Here is a 25,943-nt window from a genome sequence, read left to right as displayed (position 1 = left end):
ATTTTTCACTCTTAGCAGTCATTTTTAAAGAAACCATATTTCATGTGTCCTGATTAGTGGTACTGAGCAATGGGTGCCATCTGCTTTGTCTATTGGAAAGAGACAGGAGAAAATAACACTATAAATATAATTGGTAGGAATTCATCATGGAGGACTTTAAAATTAGAAATGAAATGATGTTTTCTCTTACAAATTTCTGACAGAACTTGCTTTATCATTTTCAAGAGATTGTTTTAACTCATAGTGAAATCTATTAATCTATTTCCTTTCTTTCTTTCTCTCTTTCTTTCTTTCTTTCTTTCTTTCTTTCTTTCTTTCTTTCTTTCAGTTAGTTAGTTAGTTAGTTAGTTAGTTTGTTTGTTTTGTTTTTCGAGACAGGGTTTCTCTGTGTAGCCCTGGCTGTCCTGGAACTCACTTTGTAGACCAGGCTGACTTCAAACTCAGAAATCTGCCTGCCTCTGCCTCCCAAGTGCTGGGATTAAAGGCGTGCGCCACCACGCCTGGCCGAAATCTATTTCTTAAGGGGAATACTTATTTGTAGTTGATATTTATCATTCCCTAATTTTGTAATAATATGTGAAGAACTATTTTAACTATGAGGCTTTCACAATAATAGGACTTTGGTTCTGTAGTAAAGTCTGACTTTCATTCTTATCAACAACAACAACTTTAAAAGTCTATCTCGGAAATACTTACATAATCAGATAATTATTTTGCAATCATCGATCAAATGTTATCTGACCCTTTAGGAAATAATTAAATGTTTGTGTTTAAATGGATGCTATGATATATGATATATTACAGATGAAGATGGAAACATGAGATTATTTATGGATTTCTCATTTGATTTTTCTTTTAATGACTTATTAGAAACAGCTTTTGAAGAAAAAAAATTTTTTTTCGAGACAGGGTTTCTCTGGCTGTCCTGGAACTCACTTTGTAGACCAGGTTGGCCTCGAACTCAGACATCTGCCTGCCTCTGCCTCCCTAGTACTGGGATTAAAAGCATGCACCACCACGCCCGGATGTCTGAAATTTTAATATTTTAGGAATCTTGACTAAATAAAATTCTAACTAGAAGCAAATTATTGAAGCACCACAGCATTTTCCAACTCAATGTTAGTGATTTGAAATTATTCTAGGTAACAGCAAAGATTAAAGTCTATCACATAGCATATCATCTGAAAAAATAAAACCAAATTTATAAAGGAACATATTAATTACATAAACCTGGATACATTTAGACAGTAACTGTGAGGTGGTAAACTATGCACAGGCCTGGAACCCCAGAGATCTGGTGGGTGGTGACTTCTGCCTTCATAAGAGAGGAAGAGCTCAGCCATGCCTCCTGGGTCCCTGGCTCCTGTTACAAGTACAGCCTCTCTCAGCCCCTGCAGAGGGGTGTGTGGCCATCAGTCATGTAGGTAATGCTCCAAGCTCCAGGTATTCTCTCTGGACTTCACCCTCACAGTTACCTAGCAACAGCCAGGATGGCAAAGCCCACTATAAAAGAAGCTACTTGCCCCCTCCTCCCTCTCTTGGTGCTCTTAACCTCTTGCTCTTACTCTTGTTCCCAGTGCTCCCCTTTTCTCTGTCTTCCCTCCCTCCCCTTGCTCTGTCTTCTCTTCTCCCTCTCTCTCCCCATATGGCCATGACCAGCCTCTTCTCTACTCTCTCACTCTCTCTGCTTTTCTACAATAAATGCCTTAAAACCACTGACTGTCTCATTTCATCTGGACCCACTGTGCTGGAGCGCTGGAGCAATGGAGCAGGTCTTTCTTTAAATAGCTGCGTGTCTAACCTCCCACAGGGAAGCCTCCTTGACTTCTAGCCATGGCCACCAGCCAAACCAAGCAGTCTGCAAGCAGCCCGAGCTACCAAACTCGCTCCTATGCTTTTCCCTTCCTTACTCAGGCCAGAGTCCGCATGAGGGTCATCACCTGTTCTCAGCTTTTCTGTGACGTATAGTGGCATCTGGGAAGTCTGGGATGTCTGAGAGTAAGAACCTGTCGTCCTTGGCCTCCATGTGGCCCAGGGATCCCAGAACCAGCTCTTCTGTGGTGCCCAAGAGTCAGAGCCCGAGACTGCCTTTTCCCATCCCTGGAGTGGGATCCTAAGGCTTCTCACAGCCCAACGCCTACTATACAGAGGCAGCCTGGGGTCTGTGCAGTCAAACTTCATGCTTCCGTCTCACCCAGCGGCCCTAGCCCTGAGAGGACATTGCACCCCATTTTTTTGCCCCACAGGTAGCAACAACAGCAGCATTAGCATCAAGAATAAGAACAACAACAGTAGCAGCTTCAGTTTTGAGCTGGTGGGAATAGAGAGATTGATCACAGGTGAGAGCACTGGCTATACTTTCAAAAGATTGGAGTTTCATTCTCAGAACCCAAAGGACCACTTATAAGTCTCTGAAACTCAGGCTCCGGGGCATTTGTTTTCTCTTTCTGGTGTCTTTGGAAACCAGAGACACATGATTCACAAACATACATAAAGACAAAAGTCCCATACACATAAAATAAATAAAAATTTTAAACATTAATGTGTTTAGTTAATATTAACGGTTTCTAAAACATATAATGTGGGTTAAGGATTATTGTTTTTAAAGAAATGAAAAGCCACATGTTTCTCTAAAAGTTTTTTTTTGAGGTTTTATTTATTTATTTATTTATTTTGGATATCTTTTTTTTTTAATTAGGAATTTTCCTCGTTTACATTTTCAATGCTATCCCAAAGGTCCCCCATACCCACCCCCCCAATCCCCTACCCACCCACTCCCCCTTTTTGGCCCTGGTGTTCCCCTGTACTGGGGCATATAAAGTTTGCAAGTCCAATGGGCCTCTCTTTGCAGTGATGGCCAACTAGGCCATCTTTTGATACATATGCAGCTAAAGACAAGAGCTCCCGGGTACTGGTTAGTTCATATTGTTGTTCCACCTATAGGGTTGCAGTTCCCTTTAGCTCCTTGGGTACTTTCTCTAGCTCCTCCATTGGGGGCCGTGTGACCCATCCAATAGCTGACTGTGATCATCCACTTCTGTGTTTGCTAGGCCCCGGCATAGTCTCACAAGAGAGAGCTATATCTGGGTCCTTTCAGCAAAATCTTGCTAGTGTATGCAATGGTGTCAGCATTTGGAAGCTGATTATGGGATGGATCCCTGGATATGGCAATCACTAGATGGTCCATCCTTTTGTCACAGCTCCAAATTTTGTCTCTGTAACTCCTTCCATGGGTGTTTTGTTCCCATTTCTAAGAAAGGGTAAACTGTCCACACTTTGGTCTTCGTTCTTCTTGAATTTTATGCGTTTGACAAGTTGTATCTTATATCTTGGGTATCCTAAGTTTCTGGGCTAATATCCACTTATCAGTGAGTACATATTGTGTGAGTTCCTTTGTGATTGGGTTACCTCACTCAGGATGATACCCTCCAGGTCCATCCATTTGCCTAGGAATTTCATAAATACATTTTTTTAATAGCTGAGTAGTATTCCATTGTGTAAATGTACCACATTTTCTGTATCCAATCCTCTGTTGAGGGACATCTGGGTTCTTTCCAGCTTCTGGCTATTATAAACAAGGCTGCTATGAACATAGTGGAACATGTGTTCTTCTTACCGGTTAGGACATCTTCTGGATATATGCCCAGGAGAGGTATTGCGGGATCCTCCGGTAGTACTATGTCCAATTTTCTGAGGAACCGCCAGACTGATTTCCAGAGTGGTTGTAAAAGCTTGCAATCCCACCAACAATGGAGGAGTGTTCCCCTTTCTCCACATCCTCGCCAGCATCTGCTGTCACCTGAGTTTTTGATCTTAGCCATTCTGACTGGAGTGAAGTGGAATCTCTGTGTTGTTTTGATTTGCATTTCCCTGATGATTAAGGATGTTGAACATTTTTTCAGGTGCTTCTCTGCCATTCGGTGTTCCTTAGGTGAGAATTCTTTGTTCAGCTCTGAGCCCCATTTTTTTTTTCATTTGTTTTCTTTTTTTTTTTTTAATTTTTATTAGGTATTTAGCTCATTTACATTTCCAATGCTATACCAAAAGTCCCCCATATCCACCCACCCCCACTCCCCTGCCCACCCACTCCCCCTTTTTGGCCCTGGTGTTCCCCTGTACTGGGGCATATAAAGTTTGCAAGTCCAATGGGCCTCTCTTTCCAGTGATGGCCGACTAGGCCATCTTTTGATATATATGCAGCTAGAGTCAAGAGCTCCGGGGTACTGGTTAGTTCATAATGTTGTTCCACCTATAGGGTTGCAGATCCCTTTAGCTCCTTGGCTACTTTCTCTAGCTCCTCCATTGGGAGCCCTATGATCCATCCATTAGCTGACTGTGAGCATCCACTTCTGTGTTTGCTAGGCCCCGGCATAGTCTCACAAGAGACAAGAGACAGCTACATCTGGGCTGAGCCCCATTTTTTAATGGGGTTATTTGATTTTCTGGAGTCCACCTTCTTGAGTTTTTTATATATATTGGATATTAGTCCCCTATCCGATTTGGGATAGGTAAAGATCCTTTCCCAATCTGTTGGTGGCCTTTTTGTCTTATTGACTGTGTCTTTTGCTTTGCAGAAGCTTTGCAATTTTATGAGGTCCCATTTATTGATTCTTGATCTTACAGCACAAGACTTTGGTGTTCTATTCAGGAATTTTTCCCCTTTACCCATATCTTCGAGGCTTTTCCCTACTTTCTCCTCTATAAGTTTCAGTGTCTCTGGTTTTATGTGGAGTTCCTTAATCCACTTGGATTTGACCTTAGTACAAGGAGATAGAAATGGATCAATTCGCATTCTTCTACATGATAAACGCCATTTGTGCCAGCACCATTTGTTGAAAATGCTGTTTTTTTTCCACTGGATGGTTTTAGCTCCCTTGTCAAAGATCAAGTGACCATAGGTGTGTGGATTCATCTCTGGGTCTTCAATTCTGTTCCATTGGTCTACTTGTCTGTCACTATACCAGTATCATGCAGTTTTGATCACAATTGCTCTGTATTACAGTTTTAGGTCTGGCATGGTGATTCCACCAGAGGTTCTTTTATCCTTAAGAAGAGTTTTTGCTATTCTCTGTTTTTTGTTATTCCAGATGAATCTGACGATTGTGCTTTCTAATTCGTTGAAGAATTGAGTTGGAATTTTGATGGGGATTGCATTGAATCTGTAGATTGCTTTTGGCAAGATAGCCATTTTTACAATGTTGATCCTGCCAATCCATGAGAATGGGAGATCTTTCCATCTTCTGAGATCTTCTTTAATTTCTTTCTTTAGAGACTTGAAGTTCTTATCATACAGATCTTTCACTTCCTTAGTTAGAGTCATGCCAAGGTATTTTATATTATTTGTGACTATTGAGAAGGGTGTTGTTTCCCTCTTTTCTTTCTCAGCCTGTTTATCCTTTGTGTACAGAAAGGCCATTGACTTGTTTGAGTTAATTTTATATCCAGCTACTTCATTGAAGCTGTTTATCAGGCGTAGGAGTTCTCTGGTGGAATTTTTAGGGTCACTTATATATACTATCATATCATCTGCAAAAAGTGATATTTTGACTTCTTCCTTTCCAATTTGTATCCCCTTGATCTCCTTTTGTTGTCTAATTGCTCTGGCTAGGACTTCAAGTACAATGTTGAATAGGTAGGGCGAGAGTGGACAGCCTTGTCTAGTCCCTGATTTTAGTGGGATTGCTTCCAGCTTCTCACCATTTACTTTGATGTTGGCTATTGGTTTGCTGTAGATTGCTTTTATCATGTTTAGGTATGGGCCTTGAATTCCTGATCTTTCCAAGACTTTTATCATGAATGGGTGTTGGATTTTGTCAAATGCTTTCTCAGCATCTAACGAGATGTCCACTGAAACTCATAGGAGAGATTTAGTCTCCCAAGTCTGCTGATAGAGGGTAACAAAATCACCAGAGGAACAATCTCTAAACAAAGACAACTATAACAACTAACTCCAGAGATTGCCAGATGGCGAAAGGTAAACGTAAGAATCCTACTAACAGAAACCAGGACCACTCACCATCATCAGAACCCAGAACGCCCACTTCGCCCAGTCCAGGGCACCCTAACACACCTGAAAAGTTAGACCTGGATTTAAAAGCATATCTCATGATGATGGTAGAGGACATGAAGAAGGAATTTAATAACTCACTTAAAGAAATACAGGAGAACACTGCTAAAGAGTTACAAGTCCTTAAAGAAAAACAGGAAAACACAACCAAACAGGTAGAAGTCTCTAAAAGTTTTAATGATGATGAATGTGATAATCCATTCAAACTTGTAGTTGTATTTCTGTCAAGGATTTTGTACAGTTCATATTGTCATGCTCAATACTGTGTAATTATTATAGTGTCATTATTTTGAAATCTAAACAAACATCTACACACAGGGAGATATGTGTATTCACATAAAAGATGCCATTAAAACTAACCTGTCAGGTTCACGAGGAAAGAAGTAAAATAGGTTAGAAAATTTCAACTAAGGAAAAGTAGTGATTGTAATGTGGTGTTTGCGTTCCTTGTACATACATGTTATCATCTGGAGTTTTAGGGACTTTTAAACTTACTTTTTGAAATTTGCTTTTTCTTGTCAAGAAAACTTAATAAAATTTCAGTTTCTAGAAATATATCAAGATAGTTATACAAAGGTTTTTGAGCACACAATGCAAGCTGCCTTTCTATTAACTATACATTTATCTTTATCAGTCAGCCTCTTTCTATTGCTATAATTCTTCTTGAAGACTGATTTCTTCTTGTATATATTGCTACAATTCTTTCATTCAGCACCAATGATCTTAATATTATCACTGTGAATATCAAGTAAAGATCTATGTAACGGCCTTTCAAACCTCAATCAATGAGTTCATGTGTAAATACCTTACTTATTTGGGGGTATGTTAGATTTTTAAGCTCTGTTTCAATGTGCCTGCTTCTTTCTACTTCTACCAAAGGCTTTGAAAAAAAGCATTATATTACCCAGAACCCTTCCAGTAGTCTAAGAATTTGAGATAAATTCTGGTAAATATGATGTTTCTATTGTTAGAAAGGATATCAAAATGCAGGCATTGAGGTTTCATGATCTTGAGTGGAGGTAAATCACAATTAAATATTATCTGCAATTTAACTGAGTAAGGGTCATGTTTTTTGTTATGTTTTTTTTCTCTGCACCTTGAGTAGAAAACTCTGATGGTTTCCATAGAATTCCTAAGCAGACATTGTTTGTCTTTATATTAGCAAGATCATGTATATCTTAGACTGATTTCTGATGGTAGGTATTGATATTTCCATTCAGTTTACATAAAATAAAAACTACCAGATATTCCTTCCATGGTTGGGTTGATAGTAGATGGTGATCCAATTCAGAACACTAGTTCTGAGGTAGTCTTTCTCTTACCACCTTCATTACTTATTCCAAGCTCATCACTTTGTTTCATTTTGGAAGTACAAGTGATCCCCCTAATTTCTTGCTAGTGTCTGATATTTGGAAAGGAAAACACTGGATTCAAGGTTAATGATTTGGATTTTTTTTTAACCTAAATTATTAAGGGTCAACACAAATGGAAGAAAAAGCAAATAAAAACTCTAGTTTGCAACATACTATTGACTCACAGCAAATCACATTTGTAATTATTGCATGTCCCATGAAAAGCAAGCAAAAAGAGAAGGTTTAAATAGAGCTAATTGGGGATGCTCCTTTATATGTGTCACTGGAAGGAAAATTAACAGAAGATATCTGCAGCAGCAGATGAATACCATTTTATCAACAGGGCAAAATCTGGATAAATATAGAGAACAACCAGTTATTGATTATAATATTTTAATGTAACTATGAAAAAAGCTTTCTTTTATTCTTGCTCTCCATACCTATTTCTAAGTCTGTTTTTTTCTTCAAGTGAAACTCACTGTGGATTTATGATTCTATCAACACCATTTCTATTTTCATATAACTAAACACTTTTCTTTTATTTGAAATTGCAATATAATTGTATCATTCACCTTCAATTTCCTGCATTTAAATTCTGCCATATGACCCTTCTTGCTCTTTAATTTTCATGGAAAACTCTTTCATTAATTCCTGTTGCATACATAGTTGCATATACATATATATTATTAAATACATAAATTAAATTTGTTCAGTTTGAAAATGTTACTTGCATGTATGTAACTTGTAACCAGTTGGAAGAACACAGTGGTTAGTTATCTAATTAATGCTTTGTTATGTGTGACTGTGTGTGTATATTTTCTGTAGAATTTTGAAACTTTATTACTGTTAAATACTATCTTTAATTAGTACTATATGACATTATATATTAGTTTTCAATCCATTTTCAGAGTATTTGTCACTGGTGCAATATTTTATAAATAATAATGCTACTGTATGAAATTTGAACTTGAGGTACTTTTTCCCCCTGTTACTGAATTACCTACTATTTCTGCAATTATTTTACAAACAGTGATGTTATTATATACTTTTTACTATAATTAATGTAAATGCTGCTATTGGTTTCATGATTAAGTAGAAGTCAATTATTTGTTCATAATGTTAATTATCTTAGCTTGTAATATACATTGTGACTTATACTCATATCATAATGTCTACTCAATAGCTCTGATAATCTCCTTAATCTTTATTCTTAGCATTTTAATAATTTCTATTCATAATTTTACTCCCAAGTTAGCACACTACTATAATTAATTATCATATAATTATAATAAATTAATGTAGTAAAAGAATAAATAAAATAAAATTAATTATTTGTGTTGGACTGGAAAGTTGCCGCCTTCCATCTATTTGAAGCCTATGTGTAGTATTTGGAGTAAAACTCCTTAGAGAACTTAGTTTTTAAAAGTTTGTATATATATATATATATATATATATACATATATATATATATATATATATATATATATATAATTTAAACTAATTCATAAGACAGTGAGATCTGTAACATCACTGGTTAAAAGAAACCAATGATCTACATGGAAGAGAATCAGAGAAATCCAATTTAAACTATATTTCTTTAATTCACCTCTACGTTTATTTTCCCGAAGATTAACAAGTTCCCTCCACTCTGTCCACTACTTAACAGCATTAATTCTTTCCTTTCTTCTGACAGGGTCATTTACTCACTATCATATGCTTATGAGAAATTTAAAGTCAAGCATCCAACATTTTATATGAGTGAATTCTTGCTTGAATTTATAGTTGTTGTACCTTAAATACAACAGGCTGATTGCAATTGTAATTAACTAATACAGAAAGCATTTGCCTGTACAGGTGGCTTGCCTGTGGAGGTTGCTTTATTTCTTCTATTAGACTTGTGATTCCTATTTTTCCATATTGGGGTTTTGCTTATTAAAATTGTAAATTAATTTTAAAAATTGAACATTAACTCTAAAACTCCATGTCAAGTTGAGAGTATAATATAGTGCAGATATAAATTGAATTGTAGTATTTTTCTTATGTGTAATATAGTGCAGACATAAATTAAATTGTAGTATTTTGCTTTGTTACTGAGTGTGGCACGTCCTAAATCTTTCTGTTTGACCTTTGTACAATAATAAAATATCCTGTCTACCTGGTACTTTTGATTTTATAGTTTTATCCTTTTTATGCTCCTTGGGGCACTCTTCCAGACCACCTTAAGTTTTCAAATAGAATTGTCTGATTTGGGCATAATAGGATCTGACAGTCATAGAGGAACAGTCTCTCTTGAAGAATTTATGGCTTCTTCAGAATGCTGTCTGGGAGGCCACCTCTGCCCATATCACTGATGCATGAGTTCATCTTTGGCAAGACAGCCACAGAATTACTTTTCTATAGAGAACTGATAACTTCTTGGGGGAGAAGAGGGTCAGCCTGTCACTATGTGAATATCAGACAATGTCAGTCCCAAATGCTATAAAACGGTAAAAAGTCACAGGATGTTTTAGAAAATGAGGTTCTTGATGCTTGCCTTCCATCAGACAGCAGTTTTTCCTCTGATTACCTAACTCCTCTTCATCTGTCTCTCAGCATTCCCTTGCCTGGAACTTATCATTTTTACTGTAAAGGGGATTTGTTGTTCTGCTAACTTCCCTATTGTTTGTAGAACTGTTTTGTCTAGATAGCAACTGAAAGTAAACACAAAAGAAAAAATCTGAGCAACACAAACAATCTGAAATTATTTTTGCCTCGGCCAAATTTCTCGAGATGTACAATCTTCCACCAGATGGTAATATTAGTACAGACATTGGTCTTTGTTGTCTTCTGAAATCTATTTAAGCTCCTTTAAAGCGATATTTTATTTAGAACTTGAATCCCTGGTAGCAAAAAAATCTTTCTTCATTCTATTTTCATCCTAAGTTTGATTTTTGAAAATATCCATTCTTTGGGGGGATCTAAAATACATCCATTCCACTCAAAATGGATTAAAGCTTTAGAGACATGACCTGAAACCATAAAACTCCTTGAAGACAACAGACAGGAGAAGCCTCTTGACATTGGCCTTGGCTATGATCTTCTGGATATCACATCAAAGCATCAGTCAATGAAATCAAAAAGCAAACAGTACGATGATAGCAAAAGTAAATATATTACTTTTCACTAAAACAAATCAAATAAAAAATCAAAGCAAAAATCTTTCAACAATATGAAAAGGAAATAACTCTCCAGGACAAATAAATATTTGCGAGCTAGAAATCTAATAACAAACATATATAATGTGCTCATTCCATTTTACTGTAAAAGCAAATTAAATAAATACCAAATTCATTGAATTCTTTTCTAAAACATAAATGTTCATCAAGTGTATGGAATGGGGTATGACTTTACTACTCATCATAATAATACAAATATACAATAGTAAAATATTTTCCCCATCTATTAGGCTTGTCACAGAAGTGAAAATGAGGTGAGTCTTTTTAAATAAATTTAAAATGATGCTACTAACACTTTGTCTTCTGAAACATATTAATTTTGCATAATACCTTTAATGAGAAACCCAAGAGAGGAAAGACTTTTTGACATAGTCTTATGTATACAGACTGTCCTTAGCTTGTTATGCAGTCACTGAAGACCTTGAAAGACACCTTTAATGTAGCTATTACAGTCTGATGCAGATACAGAGTATTATACCACACTTATCAGGAAAGACTAATTGTGATTTGAGTTTTCAGAATTTTCTTTCCATGATTGTTGGACTGCAGAGCACACTATGTGGGTAAAACAATGGAGTTCTTCATGTCATTAGATAAAGGAAGAGGAGAGATGAGGATAGTGAGAGCCATGTTCATTCTCTGAAAGTATTTTCTACTCATTTTCTTTCTCTAACTGACCCCATTTTCTAAATTTCCAAATCATTCTGAACTAATATCAATATCTTAAGAACAGGCATTCTAACACTTTAGTTTATAAAGAGCATTTATACTGTCATACAAAAGTCCACTCTTTTTTTTTTTTAATTCACTCTTGATAAATAAGACTTCTGGCCATTTCATAAAGTAGAATATATTTGGCTCAGCTCCAGGGGTTCTCAATATCGCAACAGCTTAAATATTTCTCTAGAGTGTAAATTCAAAGTAACTCCTGGCATCATCAGTACATTCTATATTCTCCTGAAGTTTTGCCTGCAATCCCCCAGACATCATTGCATTTTGTAGAATATCTGTGGGGAATCTATATCCTGCTCCAATACCTGGCTTCCAAGACCTTCATGAGACTTCTGGGATGAAGCCTCAAAGTCTAAAACCATTACATTGAACATGCATGAAAAAATAGTACCTCATGAATGACACTAAAATATGCCTTACTAGTATTCTGGCCTCTTGGAGCAGGATTATCGTGGCCTCTGAATTTCTAGATATCTGAATTAATGTAACCCCCTTTTCTGATGGCCGTAAGCCAAGGTAGGCCCCAGATACAATTGACAAGGTCAAGTTTTGCAAAGAAGTTAAAACTTTGTGTATTTTTGCCTGCAATGTACAGAACTGGACCAGTGTATGGATTTTTCAGAAGGTATCTGTGATGCTTAATCTTTACCTGTAAACTTTACTAGATTTAGAATCATCTGGAAGTGATATGCGTGAACAGATCTGATGTTCCTCCTTCTATGTTTTATGACCTATTACGATCTGAATAAACATATCCAAACTGGCAATCCTCAACCATGACCCACGATAAGCTGCTGGGCTCTTGAGCTGTTTTGGCTTTATGTTACAACAAGGGTAGTAACTCTTTCCTAGTGCCCCGCGTCATTGGTCTCTTTAGAGAAACAACTTTCTTGAATACAACTTTATGAATACCTCTTTTCTGGGAAAGTTGAAGGTTGTTCAGACTTCCCTCTCTTGCAGTTTCTCTTATTTTCAGTGTAGAATTAGCTAAAAGCAGCCAGCAATAATCATGACAAAGACTGGATGCTGGTCTACGCTGTTATGTTCTCCAGCAGATTAATTAGACTGTTGCTTTTAAACTACATATTATTCAGTGTCTCGGGGTATGGACCCACTGTGTACAAATTCTTTGACAAAATGTAGCATCACTGACACTAATCTAGTTATCAGTATGGTCATTCTACTCTTTTCCAATTCATCAACACAAACTTTTCTGTAGTCATTCCTGTGGGCACTGACAGAGTGATCAGTATTAAGCTCTGCATGCATCTCTTTTCCCACTCAGTCTGCAATGCAATCTTTTTCAAATTCTTCCCAAAGACAAATTCCGATGGCTTCTGAATGACATGGCAAAGTTGTCATCATAATTTCTCTATTTCTCTGTACCAATTCTTTGTACTAGTTTGATTTTTGCATCAATTTCATAGAATGCCTCTCATGAACTACTAAAAAGCAATAAAGATCTATTTGGGGACTCATTTTAATCCATCGTGGATGATAAGGCATGGTAGAATTGAGCTACTCAATTCACCACAGAGAGAACAGCAAAAGGAGCAGTCCAAGAGTCACCTATGATCTGTCTTCAGTGATGCACTTCCTTCAATTAACCTCAAAGTCCTGAGCTTATCAGACCCACACACACTATCACTACAGACTGAGAACAAATGTTTAACTTATGAACTTGAGAATGTCAATTCATATTGAAACTATTAAATTCATTCATGTTTTTAGAATGAAATTATTAGGCCAGAACACATTTTTATTTCAATGTCCATTCTGTCATTACTTCCATATACAAAAGATGAACACAGCTAATAGTCTGATAAATTATGCATAAACAAAATACAATATCAATACAATGTGCTATCAGTAGAATACTATTTAGCCTCAAAAGAAAGGAATTGTGTAATTTTCAACAATATAATCAATTAGCTCAGAACTGAGAGACGTTAACTGAGTAAGATATTGAAGAAAAATATGTATAATCTCAATTATTGACATGTTAAGCAGTTAAACAGGACTGTCCCTCAATATTAAAGAGGAATTTTCCCTATATATGACATTGAAACCCAAATCCACAGATATTTAAATGCTATACATAAAATGGTATACCACTTGAATATAGCCTATACTCTACACTCTGTATACTTTTAATTATTTCTAAATTACTTATAATTGCTTGTAAAACATAAAAGTTGTATAAGAATTGTTGCTCTCAAGATTGAAAAGATTGTTCTAGCCTGGTAGATTGAGTAAAAGTAAAATTTCCACCTTTAATATAGTCAGATATCAACAGTTAACAATTCTGGATTGGATATGGAAATCTTCTAAAAGTAAGATACAGACATTCTTAATTATACATATAAAATATGTGGTTATGCAATATAAAATATTTCTTTTCTTCCTGCTGTAATCATGTTACATACATATACAAACCATGCTGCTTATAAGAAATATGTGAGTTTTACAAAAACTATAAAGTTTTAAAGAAATTAAAGTATGGTACTCAGAAGAATGGGTTATAAAATATACTTGCCTACAAGATATACTGATGGAATAGTGGTACAAAAGTGATGGGTGGAAACAATTACTTTTTAATTGGATTTAAAACTTCAAAGAATGTAATCTATACCTAAGATTAAAGTGACTAAAGTGGTCAAGAGCTTGAGATTCTATCATCTGTGGGCCTAAAGAAAAAGCTACTACTATTATTCTAGTAAAGGAACAAAGCAAGAAAATAATTCATAATGATATATTATTATAACCAGAAAGAAGAACATTGCTCAACCAATGCTAGAAATGCTTCTTTTTAGAGTATATATTAATTAATAAGGAGCTCAAAACTAGACAATGTACAGAAAATGAGAGACTTTGTAACACTCAGTCCTAATTGGGATGTCCTTATAAAATCCCTCTACTCAAGACTTCTAGATATATTCAGGATCAGTGGCAGAAAAATTACTGCCTCTGAGGTGGAGGATGACTACAAGGAAATGGTATGTTCAATGCCTAGTAGAATTAATACGTTTATGCACTCAGAGACTGTAAAAGCATGCATAAGACCCATACAGGTTCAAACCAGACAAAATTTCAGCACTGAAAAGGAGAAGTGGACACAAATAACACCCCTAACGAAGAAGTTAAGCTTAAATGAAAACTTCTTAAAAAGTGAATGTCAGCTTTATCTAATGGAGAGTCACTGGATATATTGAACACACCCCAGGGCAGGACCCATGGGCAAGAAGAGTTGGCAGACAGAAAATGTATTCCATTTGAAGTGTGTGTGTGTGTGTGTGTGTGTGTGTGTGTGTGTGTGTGTGTGAGTGTGTGTGTGTTGAATAAAGCAAACTCCAGGACAAGATCCATACCCTGGAGTAGTGAGAAAACAGAAAATGGACTCCCTTTGTGTTGTGTTTTGTGTTGTGTTTTGTGTGTGTGTGTGTGTTGAATAAACCAAACTCCAGGACAAGATCTATAACCCTGCAGTAGTGGGAAAACAGAAAATGGACTCCCTTTGTGTGTGTGTGTGTGTGCGTGCTTTTTTGTTTTGTTTCACCTTCTTTTGAATTTCTTCTTATCAAGTTGTCAGTTTTCCATTTTTTTTTATAGGGGTTTCTATGGAGTGTTGTTGTTGTTGGTTTTCCTTTTTTTTTCCTTTGGAGAGAGAGAAAGGTAAAGATGCTTTTCATTTTCATGAGGTCCCATTTATCAATTCTTGATCTTAAAGCCTGAGCCATTGGTGTTCTGTTCAGGAAAATTTCCCTTGTGCCAATGATGTTGAGGTTCTTTCCTACTTTCTCTTCTACTAGATTTAGTATATTTGGTTTAATTTTGAAGTCCTTGATCCACTTAGACTTGATCTTTGTGCAAGGTTGTAAATGTGGATCTATTTTCATTTTCCTACATACAGACACCCAATTAGACCAGCACCATTTACTGAAGATGCTTTCCTTTTTCCACTATAAGTTTGGCTTCTTTTTCAATGGTTGAGTGTATCATCAATTCTATTCCATCGATCAACCTGCCTGTATCTATATTAATATGATGCTCTTTTGGTCTTTTGCTTGCTTCTTTGTTTTTGTCATTATTGTTTTGGAGTACATCAGGGATCTTGATTCCTCCCAGAAATTCTTTTATCGTTGAGAATTTTGGGGGGCTATCCTGGGTTTTTTGTTTTACTCTATGAAGTTGAGAATTGTTCTTTTAACATCTGTGACAAACTGCGTTGGAATTTTGATGGGTATTGCATTGTATCTTTAGATTACTTTTGGTAAAATGGCCATTTCAACTATGTTGAACCTACTAATCCATGAGCATGGAAGATCTTTCCATCTTCTGAGACCTTCTTCAATTTCTTTTTTTCAGGGATTTGAAAGTCTTTTCATACTGATCTTTCACCTACTTGGTAAGAGTTACACCAAGATATTTTATACTCTTTGTGACTATTTTGAAGGGTGTTGTTTCCATAATTTCTTTCTTAGCATGTTTATCATGTGTATAAAGGAAGGCAGCTGATTTATTTGAGTGAATTTTATATCAAGCTACTTTGCTAAAGTTGCTTATCAGCGCTAGTAGTTCTCTGGTGTAATTTAATGGGTTGCTTATGTAAACTATCATAAAATTCTTAGATAGCAGTGCTTTTACAACCATTCAAATGGAGTTTCCGACATAAGTAAGTAGTATTAATCTAATTGTAAATACACACTAAATAAATTTGGGTGTATTTTGTGAAATAATGCAAGGTTTATGTAAACTCATTTTGGTTTGACTCAAAACACAGGCAAGATATGCTCCCTTTTCTGGTACAGAAACTGCTGTTAGGTCATGAAAATGTACTCAATACTTTGAATGTTTAGTTTTTTTTAATATGGTGGTTGTCTAACATAGCTGAAGAAACAGATGGAATTTTTGCTTTCTTCATTAGCTAAAAAGTTAACAAGAGTTAATACCATTAAAACTAACATATTTTCTGTAGAATTTAAAACATGTATGCTTTATAAATCTCACCATAAGGAAGTAAGTAGAATTTGATGATTTTATTTGTTTGAGACAAAAAAAAAAAAAAAAAAAAAAAAACCGAACAAACAAAACAAACAAAAACAAGCAAACAGATAAACCCATGGAAGTTATTTTCTAAAGCACCATAGCATAATCTATAATTAAAGAAATAAGGCTTTCAATAGACTAATTAATAAAACCATAAGTAAACATCTAAAAGCATTAATATTTATGATAATAATAATAATGATGGTGATGATGATAATCAAACTGGCACACACTATTTAATTGTAAGGTTAAATAAAATAAAGTCATTCCCAGGAGAATCCTTTCAAGCCTGTTAGAAACATGAAAGACTCTTTAAGAAAGAACAAAATATATACATTTTTGTAAATTACTTAGGCAAGAAAAATCTATTTGCCTGTCCATGTGTCTGATTGTTGTGACAGAAAGCTAAATGCAGGCTCAGCAGGTATCAGTCACCACAAAATCCATTTGTATTTACAGGAATTACATAGTACAAATGAAAAGTCAGAGGTGGCTTCATAAGGATTTTTGCAGAAGGATTAAAGGAAAAAAATGTAGTTTGGCTGTAGAAGTAGTTTAATTTGCAAGACATCTTGGGGTAATTTATTAGAGTAACAAAATTGCTCTAAAAAAATAAGAGTTCCTTGTTTCCTTTTCCTATAAATTATTTCTCATAAAAATTCTCTGGGCCTAGCCATAAATATTGTTCATAAACAATGAGATAAGGGGGTATCAGGACAGAGACAATTTTCAGCTTCCTATGACAAAAAAGGATGAATCTTCCCTTTTAAACATTTGTCTTTAGAACTGTTTACAAAATTGAGCTAAAGTTTTCATTTAAAATGCTATATATAAATAACAAGTTTTCATCTCCTTTCTTCTGATAATAAATGACAATTCTTTCTCTCCTGACAAACTGTCTTTATCAGTGACTTCTGCTCCAAAATCATTTATAAGAATTGACAGAACTTTTTAAGACACTGCCATGAGAAGCCATTTTGAGTGCCAGTAATGATATATGGCTGTCACACAAATGTTGCAAGGGAACTGTTTTGATTACATAGGGTGGAAATTGCAACAATGAGCACATGAAAGAATGGAAATCTTTTATTTTGGAGAAGTGTTTGGTGATGAATGCAGTACCTCACATCAGCTTGTCTTTCTTTACTTTTCTCTCATTATCCAAACACATAGTGAGGCTGGGACTACACTGAAGATGAGGGTAGAGTACATGGAGAGTTTATTGTGAGAGCCATTAGGTGACTATTTCCTTGCCTGTCAAGGTAGAAAGAGCAATACTGTCCATTTTAATCTCAGGAAATTCTCATATGTTATCTAAATTATTGAGAAGAAGAAAGTATCAAAAGGACACAGAAATTTCTAGAAAAGTATTGCCTAGAATATTCTGAAGAGAGAGAGAACTGGGTGAGACAGAACTGTGAATCTACTAACTTGAGTGCTAAAGTTTAAGTTTCTTCTGAGTGCAATGGATCTCATGAAAGAGGAAAGATGTCAATAATGAAATGAGTATATTTTATTTTCTGTTCTGTCTTTTTGGCTGCAGGCTTTGAAATTAGGCAATTCAGTCATATAAATTGAAAGCATCATGGATAATTATAACAGTAGATCCAAATTACATTTTCCTGAGCATTTTCCAACTTCCTTCACTTAACATTACTTTTTCTTTCTTTCTTTCTTTTTTTAGTTCTCATTATACCTGCCAGTTAACATGACATTTTTGAATATTGGATAAATGGTTAATAATCTCCTCAACATGTCAAAATCAAATTTGAAGGGATTTTTGCTATATATGTAAATTTACTGAAAGTAAGAATACCAGATAGTATTGAACACACTTGGATGCAGATGAATGCATGTACACATACTCACCTTTGCTCATTTATTATTACCTGCACTCAGCATGAACCAACTTGTCCTCAAAAACCTACAATTTTTTTGGTAGTTTAATTTGGCAGAGAAGACAATTTAGTGAAAAGTGTCAAAAGTGTACATTATAAAAGCTGAGTGTTTTGGCTCAGGCCTTATCCAAGCATTTGGGGGGCAGAGGTAGGTTGATCTCTGAGTGTGAGGTAATCCTGGTCTACAGAAAAAGTTCCAAGAGAGAAAGAACTATAAACAAACAAACCTTGTCTCAAAAAACAGACAAACAAACAATATACAAACAAAGGAAAGTGTAAGTTATAGTTGAAATTCTCTCCAGTAAAGAATCGGAAAAGGTAAATAGCAACTTATCAAAGATAAAATTATACTGGATGCTCATTAGACTGCCTCCTGTAAAGACCTTTCTAAAATGCTAATGGAGCTTCTACATGGCTGAATACTAATAAAAGTCAATACATCTATACTTTTTCTCAGCCAGTTAATTTACCTTTGCAGGATTTTGTATACATTTTTTGAAGTTTGAATTTATTTGTCAAATTATATAAATTCTGAAAGAGCGTCAATCCACGAGCTTGGCTACAAGTTCCCTTGAAAAAGTGGCATAAGATATGAACCTTTCCATACTCAAGAAAGTCTGTAAAGCTAATGATTGTTTCTCACAGTTGAACTTGTACATTCTCATCACAGGATGTATAACAAAGCTGTCAGTGAAATTTACACATGCAACATTCAAATGAATGAATTCTCACAAAATGACAATGAGGCATTTTTTATCCATTTAAAAAATCATAAATATAATGACATAATAGGCTGTATCTGCATGTTGCTCATATTTAGTTAGATAATATGTGCAGCAAATATACATGTATAATTTCATAGAAATCATGTTTAATCATTACTTAACCAAGATAACAAACATGTACAGCATTGACTAAGATTTTGTCTTAACATTTCATAGTTTCTTCTCTGTGTCTTCCTAAATACAGCATCAAGTGCAAGTTGCAATTTCCTTGTGTCCTCTGGGGAATTTTGTTGTTGCTGTGAGTAGATGATTTGTTACAGTCGTTGTCACTGTTGTTTTTAAAATTTATATAGGTAGACTTACAAAGTGGATCTTGTCTCTGGCTTCTTCCCCTCAGCATACATTTTATTATTTTAGATTTATACATACATTTGCTAGTAGTCCACATGTTCTTGTAACTAGATGTTATCATGCACACTTAATTTGGTAAAACAAAAATTGTTTATATATTTCCCTGCTAAGGGACAGTTGTGGTTTTATGTTCATGGGTTTTACCTAAAAGGATAGCAGAAGATTTTGTATGCTAGGGCTTATATGAATATAAGCATTTATTTTCCTTGAACTAATAAATAGGTTTTGATATCTATATAATGCAGTCAGGATTTGCTTGCTTTTTTAAATTTTAATATTTACAGAAATTGAATTATTTTTGCTTATTTTCTTTTTTCCTGAAGTCAAAATTGCTAAAGATTCTGACAAGGCATAGGATTTTTTTTCTCTCTTATGTCTCAGGTAATTTTGGACAATAGACAAGATAGGAGATTTTGAAGAATCTAGACTTTATGGTATATCTTTTATTTTCTTATTATTGTTGTGTTCTGATCATGCTATTAAAATTTCTTTTATAGATGTACCACATTATTTCTTAGATACTGCTCATTTAGGTTGTTTTTTGTTACTTGGCTATTGTTAGCAAAACTGTTTCATCACTTCTATAACCTAGAAATAATTTTAGAGGATGCATTAGGTTTGTGTTAAAAAATGCTCATATATGATAATTTTAAGTTTATTTTTCCTGTACTATTAATTATCTTTTATCAAATGATAGTAAAATAGTGGTAGAATATTTTTAATGCTCATTATTAATGTAATTATAAAGTTGGCAATATTATATTAAAATAAACCATATCTCTGCAAGAATAAGACAAAAGTGATCATTGATGAGGAAAGGCAACCCATGATTTCCTCATCTGGGTGTGATTACTCTTGATTGGGGTAGCATAATGCATACCCAGGACAATTAATGTGATTTCAAGACTAAGACTATACGTATAGCGGTATTATACGCAGAAGATGTTCTGTACTTAAATTCTTCTGATCCTCGTGTATAATATTTACCAAGCCATGGGGTAGAACATTCGTATCTACAGTTTTTCAGTCCTTTGAAAGGCCATTCACTGATTTGACTACATAAAGAACCTTCTGATTCAGTCTGTGAATAAGCTTTGTCTATAGATTTATGCACAAATATTTAAAGATAGTTTAGTGTTATGTCAACTTAACTAAATAGCCGTAGTAAGTCCTTTTCAATAATAGTCTTGCTATGACTTTCCTAGCTTTGACCATGTTTACAATACCAGGTATGTGGTCACTTCTGTGAAGCAGGCCTCAGTCTCAGTTAGAAAGTGATTGGCAAACTCCATAATAGTCAAGCCACTATTGCATACGTGGACATATCTTGTCTAGTAGAATGGTATTATAATTCAGAAATCTCACAACTGGATAAAATTATTGATATCGTTTTAACTCCTAAAACACTTCACAGCATCTTCTAGCATTGTGAAAGATAGCCAAAAGACAGGAAGTTTCTCTCTCAAGTAGCTTGGTTTCTCTAACTCTTCCACAACAGGTATATTGTGTTTTAGCAACAGTCTTATTTTCTAGTTTGAGTGGTCAGCAAAGAAGAATGGTAAGAGCCTGTTTATTTGTGTGGGGTGATTCTATGAACTATTTAGCCAAAAGCTCAGGTTAAGATATTTTATACTGGGAATTAGAATTTTTATTTAGTAAACTACAGCTTTTGGGACTCACAATATCAAGCCATACAGGGTTTATATCTTCTGAAAAAAATTGCAATAAATATGTATTTTGTTGGGTTACAAGATGTAATATTTCACTTTAGCATTCCTTTATCTTGGCAATACCACATCGACTTCCTTCTCCCTCTTATTTCCATTTACCTCCCTATCATTTTCTCTTCCCAGCATTTTCCTTCTTAACTTTAATTTTCTGTGTTCTGCCACATCTTTTCCATATTATGTTTTCATTTCCAGTGGTCCCTTTGTAATATCTTGGTTTCCATATATGCTATAGTAAAATATAAAACAACAACAAAAACAGCATCAACAACAACAACAACTAAAACCTAAAGATTGGATGCTAAAATACATACATGAGGCCAGTACTTATCTTTTAGGCTTGTATTTCATTTCTCTGAGCCTTGGTACCCTAATTCTTTAATTTTTCTAGTCTCATTAATTTACTTGCAAATTTCATTTTTCTTTATTGTTAAATTTCCATTATGTATATGTACCACAGGGGTTTTTTTTCCCACTCATATGGGAAGATAATCCAGAACTCATCATTTATTTGGTAAAGAACTAAGAGAAAGAGAAGTTCAAAGCTTCCAAGCGCAGAGATATGATAAATGTTTGAAGAGAGGAGCATGCTAAGCAGAGCATTAATCACACATTGCACATGTATTACCAAGTTGAGAACAGGAGATAGGCAGTGGTGAAGCACAAAAAGGGTTCTAAGAATGCCTACTATGTTTATTGCTGGTGGCAGGTAATGTCAAAAAGGGATGTGGCTCCTGTTTATTTTTTATATCCTAAATGAACACCTCTGCCAGGACACTGCAGGACACTGAAACAGAGAGGACATTTGAGTATTTGTGTGAGACAACTGGATGCACTCGCTCTTCTTTGTCAAAGTAACTTTTATTCACCACATGTAATTATCATACTGGAGGTTTACTGCTCAATAAACTAACTCTTTCTAGCTCTTTCTGATCTCTGACTGGCTGGTTCACTGCAGCGGTTAAGCTAAACTGCTCCAAACTCAACTGTACTGTGCTGAAGTCAACTGAGCTGAACTGCTCTCTCTGAACTCTGAATGACCAACTCTCTCTCCCTCACTGCACTTAAATAGTCTCTTTCCTGCCTGTTCTTGTGATAGCTGGGTGTATCCTATATTTGATTTATTCTGTCAAATATTCCTCTAATTCATCACTTTGTCTGCCCCTTCTTTTTATGTCATTACTTAAATCTATACTAAAGGCTTGTTCGTATTCTAGGCAGAGGGATTAAAGTTATATATTCCAGCCTGAAGGATTAAAGATGTGCGGTGTGTCTGCATCCTAGATGGATCATATATTTGTCTATGATCCCATACCAGAGCATCTATGGTCCTGGATTAAGATTCCTCTACACATCTTCCTCCCCATATCCCATCTGCCAAAAGTCATTTTTAAATATCCCTAAAATAATAGGTCATTGGTATGCTGTTTCCTGGGTCCTCTCCTGCAATGTAAGTCTATTTTCTCTCTCCTTTTCTACCATCTTCTCTCTCCCTCATAAGTTCCCAACTAAAATCTATACTAAACTTCTCCCCAAATCCCACACTCTCTCTCATCAAGGATATTTTATTCTTTGAATTATGGAGCTAACGCTAAAGTTACCACCTTTAACAGCTCTCATAGCCTTGAGTTTCTAAGCCTCTAGTACTTAAAAGATAAAAAGAGAACTATAAACCTATAACTATATATTATACTTAATATGAACAACATCAAGGACAATTTAAGTGCTTTAAATCATACAGTACAAAGGGGTTTTGAGTTTCTGATATAATTATTAGTTAGGTCATTTGCAGTGATACCAAATATAATAATATTTAAGGTGTATATTGCCATAATTAATTCAAACATTCATATTCAAGCACATCTGCTTCTTAGTAAAAAAAATGAAGTGGAAGAAGCTTCCTGATTTATCACAATACTTTGTTTTTTATAGTTTTTATTCTTGTTTTCTTGTGTAATCACACTTAAGTTTATTTGGATGTGCACATGTGAGATGTAAAAATATTTTATTTTGAGAAGCTAAATTAAGAGAATCCTTTTTTTGGCATTAACTCTTTTCAAGTCTTTAACAAATTTCAACTTCTGAAATTATATATTCATTATAAGTTACTTGGAGAAAATCAAAAAGCTTTTTATTCTACTTAAAGAACATTCAAAATAATGTCTTCTCAACAAAAAAGAAAAACAGTCCATCTTTTTTAGAAAATGTACTTTCTTAACAGTTTTTAAATTAAATTACAATTTGAGAAAAAATAAGAGGAACAGATAAATTATATGTGTTTTATCTTTCTTATAATGAGTCTCATCTGCCCAAGTTCTAGATTTCTAGAATCAAAATGTTCCATAAGTTTATGTAGTTCAATCCCTTGACTTTATAGATCATAGTATATCTGTTCAGATATGGTAAATAACTATATGACAGTAACCCACCTGTGTTTAGCCTTAAATTTTTTTAATCTAGTACAATCAGAGCTGGGTGTATTGCTCTGTTGCTATAACACCTTGCTCTCAAAAGAATGAGTAATGAGACTCAAGACAATGTAGCAAGTGAGTGTCAAAGTAAAACCAAAATCAAACCAAAAATTACATAAACTCCACACAACAGAAAAGAAAAAAATCTGTCACCAGAAGACAAGTTCCATTGCTTGTGGCATGTTTTGAACTTTTCCTAATAGCGCCCATGGACATCAATAAACTTGGCTACTTTGAATAGGCTTCATTTGCGTATGAATTACCTTGTGAAGTGTTATCTTTATTGGAGTCTAGTAAAGATAGCTAAAGCTGGAATATTTTCTACAGCATAGTTAACTATCTCAGGATGAGATATAGCCAGACAAGAAATGTCCAAATAGCAAATGACCTTGATAAAAGACCAGGGACTTTTTGGTCTGCCTAACATATCAAAACTGCCTCTAATGATCAAAGATGCCTGATGTAGTTATAAGCCCTTTGATTATAAAAGTTCCTATGTGACCTTCACATAGGAAGTAAAGTTACTTCCATGACTGTTGAATAAATTTATCAAAATTGGCAGCATAGCTTCTGAAGAGTTTAAGTAATAGTGTTGATGCAGTATATATCCATTCCTTACATCAACCTTGGGACACAAGCAACAGGAATATGTGTTCACACACACACACACACACACACACACACACACACACACACACACACATTCACAAACAAAACCACATGCATACTCATGCACTCCATACCATACCATACATATAAAACACACTTAAAGATAACATGTTATTCATTATATGTTTGATCTTATTACAATATATAGAAAAGTTGGGCATTGTACAGTTAGAATCTCTTAGAAACTAATTGTTTCAAATGCTGCCATTATTATGAAGAAATAATTGATGCCTCCAGAGAGTTTGAGTTGTCCAAAGCAACATGTTTATTTTAGAAAAAAATTAGAATGTAAGATCTCCTACCTTCAAACTTTCATTTAATACAGTCTCCTTCAGAAAAATGACAAATATTTGACCACAGAGATGGGAAATCATATAAAGCATTTCAGGATGACTAACAAATTTTGAGTTATTATGTTGGGCACATCTCCAAGAAATGATATAATGAAAGTAATTTGAGTGATGGGACATGCAGATTTGGATAGGTGATAAAAGGCATATGAAAGATGAAAGAGGTGAAAATTAGTTTGAAAAATAGCCACGATTAATTTTTATCACCAGCAATAAACTAAGGTACATCCATAAAATGGAATAATATGCAACTATTAAAATGAGTGATGTTGATATCATGTAACTACAAAACATGTACCCTAGGAAAGATGATTAAATAAAAAAAGAAGTATATGCTTTACGTCCGTAATTATTTCCTGGTAACTCTGAAATACCCAGAACTGTATATTTTACAACTTATCCTTCTACACTTGATCTTAGCCGAAAGACTGAGAAGTGATACGACTTATCCTTCTAAAATCTCAAGGATCTTATTTTTAATACTGAGTATATCTAATGAATATGATTGCTAGCAAATCTTTTTAAATTTTAAGTTATTTATTTAGTTTATATAATAATTGATTCTAGATTCTCCTCCCTATTCTTCTTCCAGTTTCTCTTTACCTCCTTCTTAGCTCCCCATCAAACCCTTCTCCCCTTTTCTCTATGAAAATGGAGTCCTCCCATACATATCAAACAGCTTTGGCATCAAGTTGCAATAAGACTAGGTTCTTCTTATATTGAGGTTAGGCAAGTCAATACAGTTAGGGGAATGAAGTCCAAATGCAGGCAATGTAGTCAGAGACCACCCCTGCTGCTACTATTGGTGACTTGTGAATATCAAGCTGCACAACTGTTACATATGTGCAGAAAGCCTAGGTCCATACCATCTGAGCATGCTCTCTGATTGACAATTCAGTTTCTATGAGCCCATGAGCCCAGGTTAAGTGATTCTGTATGTTTTCTTGTGGTGTCCTTCATGCCTCTGGTTCCTTCATTCCTTCCTCCCCTTCTTCCACAGAATTTCCCAAGATCCCCTTAACATTTGGCTGTGGGTGTCTGCATTAGTTTCTATCAGTTGCTGAGTGAAGCCTCTCAGAAGACAGTTATACTAAGCTCCTGTTTGCAAGTATAGCAGAATATTATTAATAGTGTCCCTAGTATTTTCCCTCTCACTGCATGGGTATCAAGCAGAACTAATCATTGGTTGGAACTTCCTTTAAATTCTGCTTCATCTTTTACCCCTACACATCTTGTAGACAGGACAAATAGTGGGTCCAAGATTTGGTGGTTGGATTGGT

The sequence above is a fragment of the Mus musculus genome, chromosome 2, assembly GCF_000001635.26.
Source record: "Mus musculus strain C57BL/6J chromosome 2, GRCm38.p6 C57BL/6J".
In the NCBI taxonomy this organism is placed as follows: Eukaryota; Metazoa; Chordata; class Mammalia; order Rodentia; family Muridae; genus Mus; species Mus musculus.
The sequence above is the reverse complement of the archived record's forward strand: the minus strand, read 5'-3'. Positions refer to the sequence as shown.